Source organism: Euprymna scolopes, chromosome 30 (assembly GCF_053919585.1).
Source record: "Euprymna scolopes isolate OS-2025 chromosome 30, ASM5391958v1, whole genome shotgun sequence".
In the NCBI taxonomy this organism is placed as follows: domain Eukaryota; kingdom Metazoa; phylum Mollusca; class Cephalopoda; order Sepiida; family Sepiolidae; genus Euprymna; species Euprymna scolopes.
In genome coordinates this window covers 69,315,697-69,330,014 of record NC_136511.1, presented here as the reverse complement: position 1 = coordinate 69,330,014, position 14,318 = coordinate 69,315,697, and the positions used below count along the sequence as shown (strand labels likewise).

The 14,318-nt window shown below is 34.2% G+C and overlaps 1 long non-coding RNA gene across 2 annotated transcripts in view; it reads left to right on the top strand.

Moving 5' to 3' along the window:
- Nucleotides 1-12,314, top strand: part of LOC145254604 (uncharacterized) — a 38,506-nt gene extending 26,192 nt beyond the window's left edge. The window contains exons 2-4 of one of the 2 annotated variants that reach the window (XR_013863780.1): nt 6,253-6,351; nt 8,200-8,281; nt 11,698-12,314. This is a non-coding gene — a long non-coding RNA (uncharacterized LOC145254604). The remainder of the gene's footprint in view (nt 1-6,252; nt 6,352-8,199; nt 8,282-11,697) is intronic. The other variant, XR_013863779.1, reaches the window with a different exon arrangement.
- The last annotated feature ends 2,004 nt before the right edge of the window (nt 12,315-14,318 follow it).

Sequence of the window (14,318 nt, the reverse complement as noted above, 5' to 3'; positions counted from 1 at the left end):
TCTGAACCGTTGTATCCAATTGGTTAGAATTGTTGGCACGATGTTTTGTTGTTGTTGTTGTTGTTGTTGTTGTTGTTGTTGTTGTTGTTGAAGGGCAGTGCTTTTACGGCGCATCAACACTTTATTTGATACCGACCTAAGTAAAATTATAGACACTCCAATCATTGTCATCTATACAGCAAAACCGAGACTTACCGTTAAAATCAGTCAATGTGGTCTAGAGGACGAAATTGAAGACGCCATTAAAAGTTGATTTCTACAGGTATTCAGGTCTGGGTTGAAGGAATATAACTATTAAATCTGTCGCTGGTAATTACTTCTTATGATATTAAAAAGTTAATTCTTAGAGGTATTCATGTATTGTTTGAATGATAATCAGTAACATTGGTTGCCGACAAGTAATTTTTATGATAGCAACGCTTCAATATTCCCATGTTGTTTTTTAATATTTGAAAGTGGCTGCTATTTTTTCTTGCTACATAAGACACTTGGCGCATGATCCAAGCAATACAAAATACCCTCTCATGTTAAGAATAGCGACCAATGAAACAATATAAAATACATTGAATATTTAAGATCTTTATATCATAAAACAACTTGCCAGCGACAAATTTAACAGTTATATTCCTTCATGCAAGGCTCGAATGCCCATAGAAATCAAATTATAATGGCGTCTTCCTTTTATCTTTTAGGCTAGATTGACTGATTCATTGTTGAAGTTATACCGATTGATAGATTTTTTTTGATTTTTTTTACCTTTTATTGTAGAGAAATAGACAGTAGTATAGATCGATACACTTTTTAGTGTTTGTCGATTCTTACTTATATCTCACTAGTAACGGCCTTTCCTCTTCACTAAAATCTGTTTTGGCAATATTAAAGCTTCTTTCTTAGATCTGAACACCTTTCGTTTTTCTGCTTTCCAGCTGACTACAATATGGGTGTTTTCAAGTCTAACGTAAAGTTTTTGATGAGCCGTTTCATATAAGTTCACAAATTTACCGAATTTCCATTATAACGATTACTTTATTGTACAATTGTCTACTGTTACACTGGTTAACCCTTATCCTCGAGTTGTCTCTGTGCCTTGATCAGTGGTGATGCCTTTGTCAAAAAAAATCCATCCTCTAGATTCGTTTACTCTTCCTGTTCTTCCAGTTAATGTCTTGTGATTTAACTATTCGCTTTTTATATCCTTCTTAATCCTTAAAAACAATCGTGTGTGATACCAACTGAGAATAGTGTCATAACTTAAAACTTTATATGGTCGTTATACAGTTTATTATACAACCTGCGATTTTCACGAAGTTACCCGCGTTCACCCGGAAGCTAACGTCAACAACCGGTGTTGGGAAATAGATCGAAAATAAGAAATAAATATGTTAAAATATTTTCTAGACACGTTTTACCTGAAGTGAGGGTCATCTGATCGGATCTTCGTGTGAGTCACGTGATCAGGTTAGCTGGAGTCAGTGAGTTTGGGTTTGGACGTAAAGAACAGCAGACGGCTTAACAGGTCGCTCCCTTCCCCTTCACTTAGGGGGACGCTGACGTGTGTGAAAATAAGACCTATGCAAGCAAAGACATTCACTTTCTATTTTTCTGAATCTTCGACATCTGGAAGGTAAATAAAAAACTATATAAAACCATTCATCGTCTTGGAGTGAATAAATATTCGTTCAAAACGGGTTTTCAGTCTCCCCTCCAAGAACGAGATGAATTCCAAGTGGACAAGATCATGAAGAAGGTATGTCCAAAATACATGTACCACACACACACACACACACACACACACACACACACACACACCACTGCATATGAACAATTAGATGAGAATATATCACAAATAGACAGGAAAATTTTTTACACAGGCATCACCACATTATCAAGGCCAAGAGGTAACTCGAGGATGAGGATTAAAGAGTGTACAGCAGAAATTGGACAATATAGTAATCAATTCAGTAAACTTGTTAACTTATATGGAACGGATCATCACGTACTTGTTTACGTTAGACTTGAAAACAACCATATTATAAATATCCGGAAAGCAGGAAAAGGGAAGACAATTCAACAGGCGTGCAGTTCTAAGAAAGAAGCCTTGTTTATGGAATCTACGTTTAGGTTTAGGCACAGATAAAGAGTGGGGGGAATTATTGATAGTGTTTTCAGCTAGACGAGTGTTACTGGTGAAAGTTTGGCGAGGGGGGCACCAAAGACTGAAGCTCAGGCGAACACTTTCCATAGGCGATCATACACAACGGTTCCCCTTACAATACAACAACGGAATAGGCCGTTCTCAATGTTAGGAAAGAATGCTACTTTTTCATGAATTAGAACAAAAAAAATAATTTAATTTTGATCGCGCATTTTAGAGTTAAGGATTAAATAAATGTTTACTTTTATCGTAGCATTTTAAAAATTAAGGAAGGCTCGACCGGTGTTTCCCTATTATTGTTGGAAACTGCCGAACGAGCCCAAGTCAACCTCGTGGAAATCGCGAGTCGTACAATGCATAAGTGCATTATATAAACGAAGACAGATGTCAGATTATGGCATATATATTAGAAATGATTAACCGCTTATAAAGGTCTAAATGTCACTGGGGAATAAATGTTATTTCTTTCGATTTCAATATTCTGTATTTTGTGAAATATATTTTTTTTTTCTTGTTCTATTGCAATGTACCTGATTTCTTGGTATTAGCTGATTATGTAGTTTGGTTTCCGCAATCTATGATTGTTCGTTAATATTTCAGTTGTTTTCATCAGGGCAAATCAGTATATGGTGTTGCTTCTTCTTTAACTCTGATTTATCTAATTTATTATTTTGTTCCGATATATTTCAACTTATTTCATGTTCCGTATTCTATTCAGCGAGCCGAAAAGCTCCATGTATTGCTTAGTTTTTGAACCCTTTCATCTTTAGCCTGTGAATAGATGCGATGGCGAAATTTACCATTTGCTGTTGTTTTTCGTTTTTGTTAATTACCACCTTCCCCGGTTTCTTCGCTTGAATAATATATATATATATATATATATATATATATATATATATATATATATATATATATATATATATAAGTTGCTACAAGAAAATCATCAAGCATAATGATGTAAGTGTTATGTAGTTTTCGGGCAACGTCGGTTATAAAATAATTATTCAGAATCAGGTTTATCCATCTGTTATATATAAAGCTTTACGTCTGTGTGTGTCTGGTCACGAATAGGTTCCTATATGGTTGACTATTTAAAAAAAAAACTGATTACATATAATGATAGAAGATGTATTGAGGATAAGAAATGGGTATGTTTGATCTGGCCGAACGGCGGTTCATAAAAAATTATGGGGTCTGCGTTCGCGCCTGGCCCCCAAAGTAATAAAATTAAAAATAAGAAAAAAAAAGCGTTTACAAGGGTTGTTGATATAGATGTACATAAGAATACTTTGATAAGTAGGTTTCAACTTAAATAGGGATGGTATAATAAAACTGTGGGGTCTGCGTTCGCATCTGTACTCCATGAAAATATGGCACAAACTTCAACAAAGACTTTTCATATCTATTTGCGTAAGTATACTTTGATAATTATGTTTCAGTTTGAAGAAATATGGTATTATAAAATTATGGGATGTTCGTTCGGGCCTGACCTTCATAGAATGGAAATATGGCACAAAGTTTAACAACGTTTTTTACAAGGAGGAAAGGTCCACAACACCACCTTAACTTTAATTTTAATTCACGTTAGCTTTTATTTATTTTTTTGAGTTGAATCATATTGCGTCGAATAAATTCAATTTAAAAATTCACGTTCTTATTAAAGTGAAAGCAAAAAAATAAATGTCGGAACTTTAGACAATTCTCGACACACATTTTGCATAACTTTGATTTTCCTTCTCCACTTGCACGTGGCACTCTTTCGAAAATAGATGAACAGATACATAATAAAAATAAGAACGTTACTTGTTATCGTGTCAAAAGAAGTAAAAACTCCTGCCAACGTGATTACGTGGCTTTTTAAAAACATTTATATAACCTTTTTATTTTTATTTATATATCTGTTAAAGCTTTTTTGTCAGTGTACTAGAAGGAATTCAGTTGATTACAACCTTTTTCTACGTGTTCTTTACATTACAATAGTACAGCCCTGAATTCGGCGGCGCAATACTACCCCGTTCAATTTAGTAAAACTGCAAACGAAGCTGTTCTGCTTGAAAAGGGCGCCATTTACTCCTTATTCATATTTATATCGATTATAATTACGTGTTTACTTTTTTAATATTCCATTTCGCTGTTTCAGATTATTTTACTAAAGTAAGTAAAGCTTCATTATTTTTCAAAACTGTTTTCGGTTCTTTGTTTTTCAATATTTCGTCGATATTATTTATTAAGAGTATTTAGCAGAAACGCCAACAAACGACTACCCGAAAAAATAAATATATAAGAAATAAATGTTACCATAGTTAATAAAAGTTCAGTCCATGTTTTTTTCGTTTTTAAATCGTTTTTAATGCTCTTTACTTGAAATAATTTCAGCGAACCGAAATTATAACGAAATTTGAGTCGATAACTACTTAAATGAATTTTTATATAAATTACGCATACCATAATCGAATATTCCTCAAGCACAAAATAACGGAAAACATTAAAATATGTTTATAAGTATTACTTACGTTGACGGAACTCTCTTAAATTGTAAACACAGAATGCTCAGGTGGCCCTCCTTCAAAGTGAAAACGGGGCTCTTCATTTCAAAGTCGCTGCCATTTCGATCTTTTTTAACCGGTTCGTGAATTAAAAAAAAAAAAACATTTTTTACAAACTACTTAATAATACAAACCAATGAACTTTTCTACCATAAAAAGTAACTTTTATTGACTATGGTCACATTTATTTCTTGTATATTTATATTATATATAACCTTTTCTCTTTGTAAGAAAACATCATTTTGTTGGTCACTCTTGGCTAAGAATGGGAACAAAGGTAATATAGAAAAAATATATTTTCGCGAAAATTATCTTTACTTCGATCATATTTTGCTTAGGGTAAAATTTGTGAGTATCAAAACCTATCTTTTTACAACCCCCTCCTTTTCATAACCTATCATACCTTCATCAATCACAGTCCATTTTCTGCAGGCTGTTTTTGAACCCAGTCAACGACGGGTACTTCTGCTAGCATACATGCACATACACACACACACATATATACATATATATATATATATATATATACACACACATTTATCTGTCTAACTGTGGAATAACAATCGTAAAAAACAGTAAAAGTAACGAACTTTGAAGGTGCAAGGAAAAGTCAGGGTGTCAAGATTTGACATAATTCAAACTTTATGACCAACCTAAACTTGCACCGAAAATTAGGAGGCTGAGGCCGGATCTGACATGTCAAATGTTTCGCTTTGGGGAAATTTAATAAATTTTAGTTGACTTGGTTCCTAGACACGCAACCGACAACATGTGATATCAAGGTCTCCTCGATAGGGGCCGACGGTTTGTCCGCATGGCAAGATCGGCGATACACTCCACTTGTGACGTAGATAATAGCAAAATCTTAATATTAAAAATTTATTCCAGTTTTCAAAATACATTATAAACTTGGAAGATATGTATACACAATTTTAATTATCTGACAAGGAGTACAAATAAACAAAAAATACCTTATTCCGTGGCGTTTCGAAAAATTAAATCCTTCTAATCAGAGGAAAGAGGTTTGCAAAATATACAATACATTTTGCAGGTTAATGCATTGAAAGAAAATAATCGTAATCGGTGAAAGTGCCCTGGGGTACCACCCGAAGATTTACCTTTAAGAAGTTGTTTTTTTCCTATTGCAATAAAAAGGTATTAACCCGTTCGTGACAGTTTATAAGCATTCAAAAAGATTAAGAAAACTTGAAACGGGAAAACAATAAGGTACACATCTAATTAATAAAAAGGTAAACACCAAAACAGGATAAATCCCAATTCCATAAATGAACAGGACAATATAATTATAGATGTCCAGGGTAAATAAAAGCTTTCAGGAAAAAAAGGGCATCATGGAAAAGTGAAGTTCTGTTTTGTTTTGTTTTAGTTATGGATAAAGCAAAGAGACGTGTTGGAATGAAGATTCAAAAGATATATATGTTAAATTACATGTGTATATACATTAATAAGTGATAGTAGATATATGTATTTGTGTACATATAATGACTCTCTTTCTAGTGTTTTTTTTCTTTTTTTTTTTTTGTTTTTCAGATTTGATAAAATGGTCTCTAGTCTATTGATCTTGCTTCTAGTCATTGTTTCCCTCGCAATCGTTTGCTTGGTACTAGCATATCTTTCTGAAACAAGCAGGTATGTACTATTTTAATGAAATTTTCAGTTTGATGATAGAAGAAAGTAATTCATTTCCTGGCGAGATGCGAAACCATAACCATGATCCTAACAATATTTCCATCACTAAGTGAATCTTAATTGTAAGCAAGGTAGCGATGTGTTCCGCTTTTAACCTTTTTAAAAAAAACTTACACAAGTAGCCGCAGCACCCCAGTCTGAAGTAAATAATACTAAGAAGTTACATTCACGAACTACTATACGCGTAGTGGTAGCATACACACACATTCTTACACTCACTAAATCGAGGCAAATATAGATGTATTTGGAAAGATGATAGCTAGATAAGTGCTTACCGGACCGCGCCGTGTATTGCCGGTTTGTAAGTTGGCATAAGTAACTATCCTCATTCAAGCAACGGAACTCAATGGGATCGCTAGAAAATTATGGTATAACTAATGTTAAAATTACTTGAAAACGATGCACAATATAACCACGTTGACAAACCGGTACCAATTAGATCACCGAAATAAATCGACATTGGGGCTGGTCAGTACTTAAACTGGTATCTATTTTAAAATACTTAATGCCGTATGAGCACTTCCCTTTTCTCGATATTTATTTCTAGTAATTCCTGGCTTCTCTTTGCTACGATATGACAATGACGCAACCCATGCTTTGCAATTTAATGTGCAGGCAGCCTTATAGTAATTAACCATTGAACGGATGCGATGGACATGTAAACGATTGTTATAGTTTAAAGGGAAACACTCATGCGATATTATGTTCCACGAATAGGAAGGAATAGAAAAGAAGCTCTGTATATGGGGATTCTACTTTTATTTATAAACGGAAAGAGAAAAAAAGAAGATTACTTTCAGGGGTTATAACTCTGTGTGAATGTGTATTTTGGGGAAGAGAAATAGATCACATTAAAAAGAGTAGTATTCTCGTCACTAATATTGATTACGTATTCTAAACAAAGGTCTTCGGCAGCGTTTCACTCTTTGGGATTATCAAAGTTTTCATTCCGTTAGTAAGGCATTATTGGCGATCTGTCTCGTAACTAAACTAAATATCAAACCTTTGTTTCGTCGTCACCCCCGATATTTGTGACGTCATGCCATATCAGCTGTCGTATTTTGTTTTTGTTCTACTTCGACTTGTTGAACCTCACGTGATATTACATTACAATTCCATCCGTCACCGGCGATAAGAATCGGTGTATTTCCCAAAGCTCGTGTTACTTTAATCCGCACTTAATTCATATCTTGTTACGATTAACACTCGACGATGTGCTCGCTATTTAATATAGGGCTATCCATCTTGTACAAAAAAAAAATAGACTAAACATGTCGGTGCATGGGCGTCTAGAGTGCGCTTGGTTACTCATATTGTTGTCGCTACCTTGAAATTGACGAACCCATCGCCTAAATGTGTGGCGATAAACTGCATCGGCTCCGTAAATGTTAAACACGCGCTATAAATGTTGATTTGTCCAATTTTTTCTGCATAGAAGAATTTAATGATACATCTCTGCTTCTGACTCACGTACATGACAAGTTGTCTTTCTTAGATTTTCACATCGTCAATATCTCCAATACAGAGATGAAACTTTTATGGATGATAAAGTTCATTTATCATAATGCAATTACCAATCCTCTTTGATCCATTCGGGCGAAATAAAATATGAAGCATTACTTTGCGAATGGTCGTTCTTATCTAGACAAATAGTTTATAAACGATAGTTACTATTAAACTTGTATATGAGAAATCCCGATAAATGTGGGTGTAGGATTAGTTTAATTAAGGGATACAAATATGATTGGACTATTTGAAAGGAGAATAGTTTGCTCTTTTTTATTTCAGAAATCCAAATAAGATTGGAATCTCAGACGATCAGGTGAAAGTCCATTTCCTACCAACGAACTTTATTGTTGAAGAACGACCGGTAAGCCTTTATTTTCTCCCTTCATCTCTCCTCGTCTCTCGTTCCCTCTCTTTCGTCATTCCCTTTCTCATTTCTATCGTAAATACGTAATTAGCATAATGGGTGTCGACTCTAACAATAAACTTAAAAGGAATTCTTTTTAGTTGTTTATATGCTAATGCGTTCATCAAAATTACGAATTCAAATCCAACACAAGATCTGGATTTGTGTAATTACAGCCTACTCTCTTGTGAGAAAATGACTTTCTGCATCTAATGCATTGCAGCGTCTCTTGTGGCTATACAGGCGAAGCTGGAATTGACTCTCCAGATGCCCGCCTGGATGGGTGAACAATGCTAGTGTAGGGACGATTAATCGGAATCGGGAATCGGAAAAATCGGTACGTTTGGGAGTTCAGAATCGGTATCGGAATCCGAAAAAAAGATTTTTATTATATTTTCCGATGCCGAAACGATTCTATAAATTGTCTTTATTATTGAATGTGTTTAAGGCAAAATCTTCCTGTGCTGGTAATAATTATAAAATTTTAACTGATTATTGATGATTAACTACTAGTAAAATCAAAATTGATAGATGATCCTCCACAATTTTATTTTTTTCTTTTACGAAAATATCTCCACATTTAACATGCGTGTTTACGATAATCGGGGGAAAAATAACAACTTTATAGTTAAATATTTAGAGATTTATAAAGAATCGGAATCGGTAATTGTATCGGAATCAGGGATTTTCTACGGAATCGGTAATTGTATCGGAATCGAGGGAAAAATTGAAATCCTCCCATCACTAATAAGTACACTGCCATTTGTCCAGTTACCCGTGTTCCTTTCTTACCGTAGCAAAGTTCAATGGAAAAGCAAGCCAATACGTTCGAGCTAGCGAAGCTGCAGTAGTTGCCGGAAAGATGGTGCAGCGCTTCACGATCTATTTATCGGAAGTACAAACCCGATTTTTGTCAAGGATATTCCCTTCGCCTTCACCTTTTCCAAGGCAACCACAATGCAGCAGAGCTGCTTGTTCGTAGCTGGTGGGTGTCCTGATGGTGATGCCACGCAAATGAAGTTATACATGAATAAGTGAAGTAACCCGACCTTGACCGGGATTGAATGATTATTAACGTGTGTTTCACACTCCCATACTTTTTTTGTCATCGAAATCATTGAAATCGTCTATTTCCTAATCAAATCGATCCTGCTCTAGTTGGGGACCCGGCATGGTACATCGGGAGTAAGCTCACATGCCTTGCCGCAATAACTTAGTTAACAATATATTGCAGTTCACATGGCACTGTGGCGAACCTACTGAATATTTTATACACTTATTTTTCTATACAGTGACTTGAATTAAATTGTAAAATCCACAAGTCAAGTATCATACTTCAGTTGTGCTTTAAACAGAATTATTTATTTCAAACGCGCCCCTATCATATCAAAGAACTGAATGCTGATTTTATATGCCTTATCTTACTTGTTTTGCGGGGGCAATGGCTTAAATTTAAGTTTTGAAAGAAACTGTCAATTACCATGGTGCAATTGTGCTTTAAACAGAAACATTCCTTTCGAACGCGTCCCTGTCATATCAAAGAACCTACTGTTGATTTTATATATCGAGTATCTCAGCTTGTGTGATAGTAAAACTTCCTAGATGCGCTTGCGATGTTAGGCTGTGTAAGGTGTTAACTTTGATAAATATCGCCTGTTTCTTCTTTCATCGGATTATTTCGATTACTGGTTATCGAGACTTATCAAAGACACCCCAATACAAAACTTAAGAACACTGCCAAGCACATAAGGTACCTTCGTATAAAATTCCATATAAGTAGGTCCTGCCGTTTTCGAGTCGATAGGTAAGAATTAACACACACAGATACACACACAATGTTCCTTTTATATAATAATAGAGATAAAAACAAAAATATGTCCTGTGTAGTACGACAATATCTACTCCATCATTGTTGAAAAGTTCAAACAGTGCCTTTAATAAACGCTAAGTCTTTCATGGCGATAAATAAAAACATATGTTTACGAATATAATAACACTTAATTAATCATTGATAATAGATGTAATAGATTAAAACTCATGCGTTATATTAAACGAGAGGGAAAGAAAGTTATTCTTCGCCCGCTAAATGGGAGGGTGGGGTGACAAATGCTACACAATAAATTAGATTTTAATTGGTGTCAGATTGCTAAATGCTTTCTTTGCAAATATGTATCTTTTAAAAATATTAGTCATTTTTTACTTACACTGTGTTACAATTCCAGATTTAAAAAAAAAGTATACTTGCGGCATAAAACTCTTTCGATGTAAGAAAAAAGTATCCTGATACTAAATTTGAGCGTTATGTCACCGTTATTAGGCACCATAATTTATGTACCATGAGTCCTATTTTATTATTATTAGTAATGAATGAAAAACACGATTGTCAGTTCAAACAACAATTGTTCTCTTAACGATCTTGTTTTGAGTGTCATGCTTTCCTTTAATATTACAGTTTTTTTTCGTTTTTTCATTTTCTTTCTTTTAAGATGATAATGCTAGGTATGGGGACGCCAAATAAGCTGCAAACACTCCCCTGCTTTTATTTGTACTAGTTGAGAGCTCTTTTTAGTATCCTCGCTGTTCCTTTAATAGCAATTGTCTGGATCTCTTTTACACTTGATTCACCAGAGAAAATTAGTTATGAAGGAATTCGGGTTCTTCTTCATTAGCCTCGTGCCATCTCTAATAATGTGTATGATTGAAATCTCCTTAACGTTCCAATTTCTTTTCATATCATACACGAGACCTTGGTAATTGGTATGTTTCTCCCTTTCAGCTCTGTTCAGACCTCCATCATTAGAGACGTTTACTTCAACCAAGGTTGCCAATCTCCCTGAATTAATACAGCAGTAGTGTCACGATGATATGGTTTAAACATGGTATTGTTGATTTTTCGCTTAAAAGGTTCTTCAATTACTAAAATAAATCCTTCACTATGCCCATCACTTAAATCATTAAGATTTCCCGCAAAATTCTCAAAAGTGACATATTTTTACAAAAACTGGACCTAATTACAGATAAAGAAGGCCAGAGATCGATTTTTCATCGCATTGTGCATATGAAAACGGTCACAGATGTCCTGTATTTTTTCGTAATGTTTAGAAGTCATTATGGAATTTCAGAGGGGACGGTTTACTACGTAATGTAGGTCAATCCGCGTAGGACCTCTTCTAATATTTATACGATTTTACTTATAATTTTTCTTTCTATGTATTGCGCCCTTTTGAGAAAAATACATTTTTAATTCATTACATCTGAACAGATACCTTAGGATAAAATTAAAGTATAGATATAATATTATGGTCAATAATAATTATTATATTATGTATATTTATAAGCAAACTTATTTTAATTTTTAGATGTTTAACTTTCAGTTTTATCTCGTTGCTGTCAAAGTACAACGCTGATGGCCCAGCTGAAATCCTTGATGAATAATTGAAGACACGAAACTGTAGAACAACTGACGTCGGAAAACAAACGAACAGAACGAAAAAAAAAAACAAAAAAAACGACGAATGTTTTTATTCCCGAACTGCTTTACATATGATCAAACGATCACATGATCGAATGATCATATGATCGATTAAATGAATGAAATACAAATTAAATTAAAATCAAATTCAACAATTTTTTTTTCTGAATTTCGAGCATGGGGATTTATTTTCTTTGTTTTCTCTCTGGAATATTGTGTTCAGCCAAAATGATGATTATATCTCAACAAAATCCACCGTAACCTATGGAGTCAGCGTTTTCTCTTTCATTCCATTTGCCTTTATCTAACTATCTATATATTTCTCTCTGTTTCTCATTTTGTCTCTCTCACTCTTTCGTGCGTGCGTGCGTGTGTGTGTGTGTGTGTGAGAGAGAGAGTGAGTGAGTGAGTGAGTGAGTGAGAGAGAGATATGTTTTTGCTTTAAATTTCAACAATAATGAAATTCGGTATGAGGTGTCTCCACCCAGGAGATTGGGATATAGTCTTATTTTAGATTTGAATGATTGGGTCATATTTTTGAGCTAAGATGTACGTATTTAAGGTGATTAAAGAAATATATATGATTAAAGAAAATTACATGCAGGTGGATCTTTGATACAAACGAAATATATCTATCTATCTATAGATCTATAAACGTGAAAATGTCTGTGTGTGTTTCTGTCTGCGTGGGTGTGTACATTTCCCTACCAAGTAACTCTATCAATTTCCGGTCTAGAGACTCGAAATTTGACATAAAAAGTGTTGAAATTTGGAAAAATCTGTTTAATTGGTTTTCGGTAAGAAATTTGGCCGTCAAGATGTCAAAGTTCAACGATCTGACCTTTGAAAACTCTACCTAACCTCTCCGCCAATTTTTGGTCTAAACACTTGAAATTTTAAATGTAGGTTACTTGGACATGGCTCAAACATTTTAATATGGTTTGAGCCAAAAAATAAATGTTAAGGAGTCAAAATTGGGGTCAAAGTTAAAAAAAAAGTTGACCTCTGCGGTCTCTATCAAATGACTCGTCCAATTTCTTGTCTAAACATGTGAACTTTTACATAAATGGTAATCACAGATAGGACAAGTTTTCAATCGGTTTGGGTTGAGAATTTGAGCTGTCAAGGGGTCAAAGGTCAAAAGATTTGACCGTTGCGGTGCTTAACAAAATACTCAGCCAATTTTGCATATAAACATTTGAAATTTATACATAACGGATATTCAGACATGCGACAAGCATTTAAATCAGCTTTAGGACGAAAATCTGGCTGCCGAAAGGTGAAAGTTGAATAAGCTGACCTTTGCAGATATTACTAAATTCCTCCGTCAATTATGTGTCTAAAAATCTTAGATGTAGGTAACTTGGACATGGGTATATATATATATATATATATATATATATATATATATATATACATATATATATATATATATAAGTAAAATTCTCTCTCTCTCTCTCTCTCTCTCTCTCTCTCTCTCTGTATGCCCGTATGTGGAAATACCTAAGAACGCTGTCAATTTTCAAGCTAATTTGAGATTGGACATAAGGCATATTGAGATTAGGGAAAATCTTTTTAATCGGGTTTCGACCATAAATTTGGCTGTCAAGTGGTTAAAGTTATCGATTTGACCTTTGAAAACTCTAGCAAACTCCCGCGCCAGTTTTTGGTTTAAATGCTTTAAATTTTAATTGTAGGTTACTTGGACATAGGCAAACTTTATAACTTGATTTGAGCTTCAAACAATAAATGTGAATTGGTCGAAATTAGGGACAAAGTGGAAAAATATTTACCTCTGCGGTCTCTATTAAATTACTCCGCCAATTTTTTGTCTAAAGCGTATTTAGAGAGAGAGGGCAAGCTTTTTAATCGGCTTGGGTCGAAAATTTGGCTCTCAAGGAGTCAAAGTTCAAAAGATTTTACATTTGCAGTTTTTAGCAAACCACTCAGTCAATTCTGTGTCTAAATATTTGTAATTCATCATTTTAATCAGTTTGGGGGTGAAAATTTCGCTGCCGAGAAAAAGTGAACCTTTCCAGACTCTACCAAATTTCTCCACTCATTTTGGGTCTAAACACTTGAAATTTTAGATGTAGATAACTTGAACATAGGTTAAACATTTTTCATTTTCCGAAAGTTTCGTGGATAACTAAACAAAAATATATAACAAAAATAACAATAGTATGTTTTCAAAATTGATCTATCATAGAAACGCATCGTATTTTTTCGGTTTAAAAAATGAGAAAGAGAAGGCAAATTATATAGCTGCAAACGAGAAAAACAGAGAAAATATTATCTGCATTTATTTCTGGTTCCAATCTAAAGTGTTTCTTTTAAACCTCGACCCCTACTTTATAATTTTAATAGAAAGTGGATGTTGAGTTTACTTTCGGCAGCCCCTTAATTCTCGGTTCCCTCATTTAATGCTCATATTACATGAGCAATGTTTTTGACAAAGTGTTAAGACTTGCTGTTTTCTGAGTCAGAATCTCTTCCATCTCACACATATCGATGGCAAGGATT